The sequence below is a fragment of the Cryptotermes secundus genome, unplaced genomic scaffold (assembly GCF_002891405.2).
Source record: "Cryptotermes secundus unplaced genomic scaffold, Csec_1.0 scaffold403, whole genome shotgun sequence".
Taxonomy (NCBI): Eukaryota; Metazoa; Arthropoda; class Insecta; order Blattodea; family Kalotermitidae; genus Cryptotermes; species Cryptotermes secundus.
Window position 1 is genome coordinate 216432 of NW_019739948.1, and position 7921 is coordinate 224352.

A 7921-nucleotide genomic window follows, 5' to 3' on the forward strand; every position below is an offset into this window, starting at 1 on the left:
TTTAACGACACTCAGTCAAGGTCTGATATTATGTATCATCGAATGAGACTCATTCATTCATCAATGGCTCTACAGCTCTTTGTTGGGCCCTGTGCTCTTCTTCAATTCGTAATCATTTTACAGTCGTTAGGACTCTTTGAACGAGTGATCAGCCTGTCGCAAGGCCGTTACCTAAACACAGGACAACACAAACACAGAGAAAAACGCATACACAGACATCCATTCTATGAGTGGGATTCGAACCCACTATCCCAGAGTTCCAGCGAGCGAAGACAGTTCATGCCTTAGACGGCGCGGCCACTCTGATCTGCTGCGTCGAATTAAATATTGCAGTAAATTATAAATACAAAATGTACACATATTATATTTTTGGACATTATCCATCGTCTTGTCTTTATCTAAAAACCGTCCTCTTTATTTCTCAAAACACAACGTTTCGGAAACTGGATTCTGTCTCCGTCTTCATGTAAAACCTATTCAGTTGAACTCAATCGACAGAGCTAGTCCCTATCTCCAGATCAGAATAACGTAACTAACCCAAAAGACATCTTGAAAAAGTGCAGTCGCCCAGCCCGTCAAAAGAAACTCTTGTCTTCATGAAACCCGAAGATCCATTAATGTATTCGCAGCAACCAGACACTTTAACTTATTCTCATTCATCTGAATTCAATCTACATCCTAATCCTATTAGTTTAGGGTCCATCCTAATAAAGTTATTATTGTCCCACCTACCGCAAGGTCTCCTATTTGACTCCTTCCTTGTAGGTCTTCAGACTAGATATCTATGCATTTCTCATTTTCTGCGTGTGTAGTGCATGAACCGGCTAGCTCATTCTGCTCATGCCAGTAATACAGAGCAATTGAAAATAAGCAAACACTTTCAGATATTGATAATACAATACTCACTCACTTCACAGCGACATCAGCCGGAAACGTATTTTCATTTCCGCCCGCTAGAGGCGCACATATTGTGAAAATGGCGTCTACACAGGAGAAATCGTTCTGGATGAATTTGTACACGAAGATTAATTCTGTTCCAAATATGCAGCGAGAGGTTTGTAAACGTTACCAGAAAAATCCAGTCAACGAAAGTCAAGTAAGTACAAGTAGTTTGAAACCAAGGGGTGCGTTTATAGCAGAAACAGTTATGATGGAGCCAGTAAAAAGTTGAGTATAGGATAAACGCGTGACGTGTTACTCGTGGGGCTCAAATTGGGTGCCTTTGAAGTACATATGAAACTTGATGAGAGTCTCTCAGTCTGCACTGTAGCCGGACCACTGACACCACCAGCTTTATTTGTAATTACGATTTCTTTTTTTGAGTAATTACGCATAGGATGTAGTAAGGAACATCCAAGGGTGACTTAGCCCGTTTCTTGATTTCAAGAATAGGGCCTGCTTCACTGCTACAAAGACCAGGGCGGAAGCACCCCGCAGAGTTTTCCTGGAAATTCAGTTCGAGAGTTGACCGGCGGGATCCTTTGGTAAAGTTACACTTGACAGGTTTTGAACCCCGTAAGTCAAAGGTGGGAAGGCCAGCAACCCACGCTACTGGTATAATTTTTCAAGCAGCTGTCAAAAACGACGTTAGGACTTTAAGGTCCAAAGTCCCAAACTAAAGCTAGGTGATTGGAGCAGTGAGAATTATGGTTAACTCCCTAAATTCGAATTGTTCCAATCAGCCGTAATTAGGATAGTAACTTGGAGGCGGAGTTGAAGCTGGGAAGATTTCTTGCTTCAATACAGAGTCAGTCTGCAAAAGCAGTCTCTGACCAACTCTCCAAATGTACAGCCGAAAAATTAGCATCACTGGCAGCTTGGTTCGAAAGTCAAAGTTAAAACAGAATTATGTTTAAGTGTGTTACGGGAACAATTTCTGAATAATTGCAAAATCAATTAGACGCAAAAATTAGTGTGAATCTTAATTTGGCTTAAAACTTCAAGTGAAAGTGTAATCACTTCTACGTGTTGTACTAAAAAGCAGTCGCTAAATAAGTAGCCAGGGATCTGGTCGCAAAAGTTCGAGTGTTTTCAAGTTTGTTTACGGGGTTAAGGACAAGTGCTGTTACCTGTATTTCAAAAAGTGCTCACTAAACAGTGTGTGGCAGTGCCTAGCTACAAACACTCTTATGTTTCCGACTGACACTTTCCGCTTCATCCCTTTTCCTGAGAAGTAAGCCTTTACAGTAAGCTTACTGGCGCCCAGCATCCAGGTAACCCATATCCCACAAACAATTATCCACAACAACAAAAAGGGAAGCAGAACTGGATAAGAAGGACACAGCAGCCACCTGCAAACTCAGAGTAACAACAGGTGAGAGGGAACAGCTAGAGGAGCAGCTGCAACCGGCAACCAAGGGGCCAAAAGGAAGGTAAAAGAGGAGATGGCACCAAAGTAAGGGCAGGACGGTTATAGCTTGTATTGACCGAATATTTGTGGCCAACTTAATTTCTATATTTTTTAAGTGCTCGCGCTTTTAATTATCTCATATTTGGTGATAATCTCTGTGAATTACTGACCTCACAATCAGGTAACACTGCGTGCCATTCAAGAGCGGTAGGCACATAGTTTGTTCTGATAGATGGCCTTAATCACCGGCCTCGATGCGTCATTCAGTAAGACAATTGATTGGTTCTGTTGTGGTTTACGATGCTGTCGGTATCCAGTGTCAAACTGTACGTTTGATGAACTGGAAAGGACTTGAAAGGGCGTGGTCGTGTGTTATTCGATGAGCTATCCTGGCACTTGCTTGGTAGGACTGAAAAAAATACGGAAATCTCAGTCAGAATAGCCGGTATCATGTCCGGATCACCCGAAAAACAAAAAATTCCGTGGTTTTATGCTGTATATGTATTATGCCAGAGTTGTATATGGGAATACCTGGTATAAACTGGGGTATATTAATATGTATATAGGGAACACCTAGTACGTAGTGAGCTGTTGTATAAGGTAACTGACACAATAGGGAATATTGCAAGGTGAGATGCTTAAAAATGAAGGACGGTGCACAATTAAAATAACTACTTTAAGTACATGCAATGAGAAAGAGACCATAATATGACGGAATATTAAAAGATTGTAAATCGACTTCTCACCCGTATTATCATACCAAAACGTACTTATTTTCAGCTAGAAGACAGTGACAATCGTACACTCTCCTGCCCCATAAATTTTGTCAAGTTCAATCAAAGTCCAGGAGGGACGCACGTACTGTAAGCAGGAGAATGTTCTGGAAGTTTTAGGCTGATGCAATGTATGACGTTATTAGAGACTTAAGGAGGAAGGAATATATACCCTCCCTTGGGCGTTACAAGACACTGTTTCGATCACCACAGTCTACGATCCGTGAGGACGGATTGTCTGATAGAGGAAGTCGGTGGCTGCCCAGGCGTAGGCAGTGTGTAAAACTGTTGTCTTAACTGTACATTTTCCTGTAAGCATTGCATTTTAATAGTTGTACACTAAACCACCTAGCTCTACCTCTGCTGTTACTTGAAGCTACCCCGTATTGACTCCCGAGGGAACCGCTCGCCCTAGCCAACCTGTCTTGCTACTGGGATACGATATCGAGTCCAGGTGCGGGATACAACATTTAGTACGCAAGTGAACTATACCGACCGAGCGACGGCCGCTTGTCGGCGAAGTTAGTGTCAAATTTAGCGGATAGAGGGTGTCACGTGGTCAGCGCAACGGATCCCCACGGCCATTAATTTCGGTTTTCTAGACCGGAGCCTCTACTTTTCCATTCAGGTAGCTTCTCAATTAACCTCAGGTGGCTGAGTGGACCCCGTTCCAAACCCACTACTTCTCAGAAAATCTGGTAGCGCCGGGAATCGAACCCGGGATGTCTGGATCTGTAGCCAGGAACTGTGACCACTAGACCACAGAGGTGGAATAGGATCACCCGAATACAAGCCCAAACCGTTATCGATACAGCACTCAGGTCTGTAGGAAAGGAATGTTGCGGAGAGGAGAGGAAAGCAGGAAGTACGAAAAGTTTATACAAGAAATTAATTATTTCCCGTTGAATTTTCAACATGCCTTTCCAACTGTTATCATAGATTTCAGATGATTTCAGATAATCACGGTTAGATGCATAGGTACAAGTTCTTGAAGTTATCGAGACGTGGTCTTTGAGGAGCAGAGGGAGGTAATCGCCTTGCTTAGTGACACAGCGTAACGCCCTGCAGTTGTATGCAGGCGGCAAGGCCACCGGATATTGTGATGCATTGTTCTCTCTAGTTTTCGCAGTCCCTCCTGAAAAAAGTATTTAAATATAGAGCACCATTTCCTTTTAGAAGCGTCCCATCCACAATCATACTCCCATCTCAACCGACACTTTAACTTATAAAAATAAAAAGGAGTCGCCAAATAACCCAGCAATCAATAAATCTGCGAAGCTGAAGACATACGAACTATGGACTTTTGGAACAGAAGCAGGAGAGACCAGTCACACCGACACGTTTTGTCCAGAGCATCGATCCACAGCCTAAAACTTCCTTTGGATATTATATTATATCTCAGCATCCTGGATGCTGGTATCCTTTGGATACCTGAAACTCACATCCATTCTCGGTAAATGCGTTATATAACCATCAGGACTTACTTTGTTATCTGCCCTCACTTTCTATGGTCCTTCGTCTTCCTTTCTCGCATTTGTAAGGACTGACGTTCTCGCGGCAGTGGGATATGAAGCAACAATGTAGGGTAGAATAATCTGAAAATGGAGGCAGCATATTCTGCCGAAACGCTGGTAAACGTCTGCCCGACTATCACAGCAGACAGAAGTGAGAAATAAAATTCTCACATACGTGTAGCTGTCCTCTGTGAGGAGTATATATTTCTCAATGTTCGCAGATTCGAAAACCTTCGAACCGAGAAAGATAATTCACTTTTTTACTCTGAAGACGGAGACAGCAAGTTCTTCCTAAACATCCCTGAACTTCTACTACACTAAATGGCATCACATCCCAGGAAATAAAAACCTTCACAATTCCTGCCTTAAGCGCCTCAAACCTCACACAGTTTCTTCTGCGTGCAAACAAGTCCACTCAAAGTACTTACTTACTCATGGAGCTAAGCACAATAGACCACTGTGGTCGCGGTGCAAGGGCCCAGAAGGCCCACCCTTCATACATTCATTCCTACTCATGGAGCTGAGCCCTTCTGAAGAAGCCGCCAATTCTGCAGCTACTCAAGAATTTCCCAGCATTTTATGGAACCCCAGAGTTCATTACCATGTTCACAATAGCCTTCCAATGGTCCCTATCATGAGCCAGATCAATCCAATCCATACCATCCCATCCTATGTCCCTAAGATCCATTTTAAAATTGTCCACCCACATATGCCTTGGTCTTCCCAGTGGTCTCTTTCCTTCTGGCTTTCCCACCAATATCCTATATGCCTTTCTCTTCTCCCCCATTCGTGCTACATGCCCTTCCCACCTCATCATCCTTGACTCGAGCGTTCTAATTATACTTGGAGAAGAGTACAAGTTATGAAGCTCCTCATTATGCAGTTTTCTCCAGCCTCCTGTCACTTCATCTCTCTTCGGTCGAAATGCTCTCAACACCCTGTTCTCAAACACCCTCAGTCTATGTTCCTCCCTTAATGTCAGAGACCAAGTTTCACACCCATACAGAACCACAGGCAAAATTATAGTTTTGTATATTCTTATTTTTATGTTTTTAGACAGCAGACGAGAAGACAAAAGTTTCTGGACTGAATGGTAGCAAGCATTACCCGACTTCAGTCGCCTCTTAATTTCCTCCTGAATCACGTTTCGATCTGTTATCGTTGTTCCCAAATATCTGAACTGTGCCACATTTTCAAAACATCTGTTTCCTATCTTCATATCATGATTTTGCCCTGCATTTTGGTGACGAGACAGCAACAAATACTTAGTTTTCTCTGTGCTTACTTCTAGACAAACCTCCTTACTTGTGTCAATTAAAGTTTGTCTGTTTCTCTTTATGGTTTCCCTGGATCTTCCTAATGGCATATTCTAAAGCAAAGTTGAAAAGCAGTGGCGATAAAGCATCTCCTTGTTTTAGACTCAAAGTACTCAAGCTAAAATCTTCGAATCCGGAAAGTCAAGCTGATCCTTCTGTCCTGAAGGTGGGGAGAACATGTTTCCAATGAAACGCTGATATAGTTCTTTCTGTCCCCATGTCTGCCTCTCAACAAGCGCACTCTATGTTTACACTGCAGTGGAAAGAGTGTAACGTGATGCTGTCGAGCTTAGCACTGTCTCGAGCGAACACAAACTCTCATAATATGACTACCTGCACACCCCGAAGTGCACAGCGCATTGTGAACACATCTTGCCTTCATTCCACATTAAACACCAATTCAGTCCCTATCACACTTACCTATATCTCTAAGATCCATTTTAATATTATACACACACATATGTTCTGGTCTTCCTAGTGGTCTCTTTCCTTCTGGCTTTATCACCAATAACCTATATGCATTCCTCTTCTCTTCATCTCAACCTCCTTGACTCGGTCATTCTTAGGTCCTTTATCCAAAGAATCCGTCCAGGTCCGAGGCCCTTTGTGATATTTCGCTTACTTTTTACAGTGAGGACTTGTTAGTCCCACGCCCAACCCCCCAAGATGGAGGACCATCCCTTGTCGGCTCCCCGCTGCTGGGTATTCAGTATGTTCGCAGCTGCCCTCCATCCGCGACCTGATGACGCGCCATGCCGTGGTGATAAGCCCTGGTATTTTACCAGCCATTAACAAATTCTGCACATCTGGAGCCTTCGTATTCATAACAGCGACGGGGAGTCGAACAAGCAAGTAGAAGTGATACTGTAGATGTCACAGTTCGTGCACATTTTCTGGCTTGAAACAAATGATTTTACCTTACAAGAACTCAGAATTATATGCAATCGTTAGAAATATTTAGAATCTACCTTCCTCAAAATTACTGCAAATTACAATCTCCTATTACAAAAGCCGACAGTTAAAGATTGAACGATGTATCCAAAAATTGTTGATATGTCAAAAGACGTCTCACTGTATTTAGAAACAACTCAATGGTCACTTTTACTCCGCAAAAGTATAATATTATCTGCTGTTTTGTACGGTTGTAAACAGCGCAGTGTATATTTCACTCAGTCCAAATCATTCAAAATTACGTATGGTAACTGTCATACAAAATGGAGCGAATCGGTTGGCACAGCAATAATTTATTAGACTTGTATTGGATAAGTACTTGGTTCGAATCCCGGCAGGAATGGCAGCCATCAGGATTCTTGGGAGAATATTTGTGAGGGAGGCAACTGCATAATGTACGCCTCGCTAAACTGTATTACGGTAATCAGATCGGGAGGACGTGGCAGCCGGTGTATGCAGAAAAAATGGACAGGAGTGAAAGTGCCTACAAAATTTTAGTCTGGAAATCTGAAGCGAAAATATGACTTAGAAATTACTTAGGTATGAATGCATGGATAATATTGAGGTGGATCTCGATGAAGTAGAATTGTGGGTGTATGAACAGAATTTAACTGCTCAGAAAAAGGTCGTGACCGGTTCTTGTGAACTTCATATGAACACTTCTACCGCGCAAAAGGCTGGGACGGAACCTACTTAGCAGATATGCGACTAAAAGGTAAAAGGTAAACTTGTTCCCGTGCTCAACTAATTAAACACTACGCTATGTACGTATCTGCATGTATTATTGACCTCGGTACTCTTTGGAGGCGAGTGGTCAGCTTCAGACCCCGGCCGCTACCCCAGAATCGGTCTGGACGACGTTGATAGGAGACAAATCCTGCCCATACCAGGAATCGAGCTACGAACCCTCGGCCGTCCAACCCGTAGCCAGTCGCTATACTGACTGAGCTATCCCGGCTCCTCACGACCAGCCCGTAGTCAGTCGCTATACTGACTGAGCTATCCCGGCTCCTCACG

General features: G+C 43.1%; 1 long non-coding RNA gene across 1 annotated transcript in view; it reads right to left on the minus strand.

Annotated features, from left to right (window-relative positions):
• Positions 1–2526: 2526 nt before the first annotated feature.
• Positions 2527–7921, minus strand: part of LOC117282925 — a 99308-nt gene continuing 93913 nt past the window's right edge. Inside the window, exon 3 of the long non-coding RNA XR_004513866.1 lies at positions 2527–2759. This is a non-coding gene — a long non-coding RNA (uncharacterized LOC117282925). The remainder of the gene's footprint in view (positions 2760–7921) is intronic.